Source organism: Neomonachus schauinslandi, chromosome 7 (genome assembly GCF_002201575.2).
Source record: "Neomonachus schauinslandi chromosome 7, ASM220157v2, whole genome shotgun sequence".
NCBI classification, from domain to species: Eukaryota; Metazoa; Chordata; class Mammalia; order Carnivora; family Phocidae; genus Neomonachus; species Neomonachus schauinslandi.
Genome location: NC_058409.1, coordinates 57621719 through 57622991, shown reverse-complemented (window position 1 = coordinate 57622991; position 1273 = coordinate 57621719). Strand labels below are relative to the sequence as shown.

The following is a 1273-nucleotide window of genomic DNA, read 5'->3' as shown; positions in this document are numbered from 1 at the left end:
AGATAGATAGATAGATAGATAGATAGATAGATAGATAGATAGATAGATAAAATAAAATAAGTTTGGGAATAGTCACAACTGACCGTTAGTAAAAATGCTACTCAAAATGATGAGTATTATTAGACAGTAGCTTGCTACAAGGAGTGGTTAGCTTGCCTTGCCTGTTTTAAGGAGAAAACGGGGATCTTTGGTTCCTCTAGCCAATTAGGTTTAGTGGAAAGTAGTTAAAAGAGTTTATATTACTCTTTCTGTATATTTCTAATCTCCACGGAATTTCTGTTTCAGATGAATGTCAAAACTATAAAATTTCTTCAATCATCATTGACTTTCAACTGATTTCAAATTGAAGCCCAAAGTCCAGATTCACTCATTCAACAAGTATTTACTGAGCTCCAGTTTTGTAGTAGGCACTGTGTTAGGCACAATTTGTTTTACAGCAAAATAACCATTTGGTGCAAATTTTCTAAAAGAACTCTGCAGTTCACTTCAAATTAACCAATTTGGTCTGAGCTATAGATTTATGGTAGAACTACAAGTTAATTTTTCCTTATTTATTCTTCTGAAATCTAAGAATGTATTTGGATGTTGCTACTGGGGGCAGCTCCACAGTAAAACAAATTAGGTGCTTGCCTAAGCCCTCATGTCTACGGGAGTGTTGCCAGACACAATCAACATTCTCCCAGCCTAGTTTGAGAACACTCAGTTTTGTGGGAACATTTTTCTGCCCATCTATACAAGGGAGCATGAATAAACTGTGCAATATAAAGATTCACATCTTTTTAGATTTTTTTAAAGGAGTTTTTTTATCTGTAAAATCTCATAAAATACATGACAGCAATTTCTTTAAATTATTAAAAAGAGACATTAATTGCTCATTCCAGGTATTTCTTTCCACGTGGAAGGACATCTTAGTGTAACCCTCCTTCCTAGCTTAGCTTCCCTCTATCACTGTTTCCTATTTTACTCTGTTCCTTGTGCTGTTCAGTATATAGAACAGGCCCTCCTGTGGAGAGGCCTGTAGTTCTTCAGAATTCACGACTGGGTATATAAGTCTGTTTATTTCTGAGACTTGGTATTAGAAAACACATTGTTATCCTACACCTAAGGCACATTCTTTGATATCATCAGCTTATTAGTAATAAAGCTGACATTTTGATCTCTCTTTGCCATTCCTTTGATTTATTTATCAGTTGTCGCAGGATTTAGGCAGGGAGAAGAGGGTGTTGTGTAATAATCTACTTGTCAAAGCCCAGTAAACACAAATGACCACAAG

General features: G+C 35.4%; 1 protein-coding gene across 1 annotated transcript in view; it reads right to left on the bottom strand.

Moving 5' to 3' along the window:
- The window catches only part of CMYA5 (cardiomyopathy associated 5), an 88559-nt gene that overhangs the window by 62419 nt on the left and 24867 nt on the right, over window positions 1-1273 (bottom strand). The window lies entirely within an intron of this gene.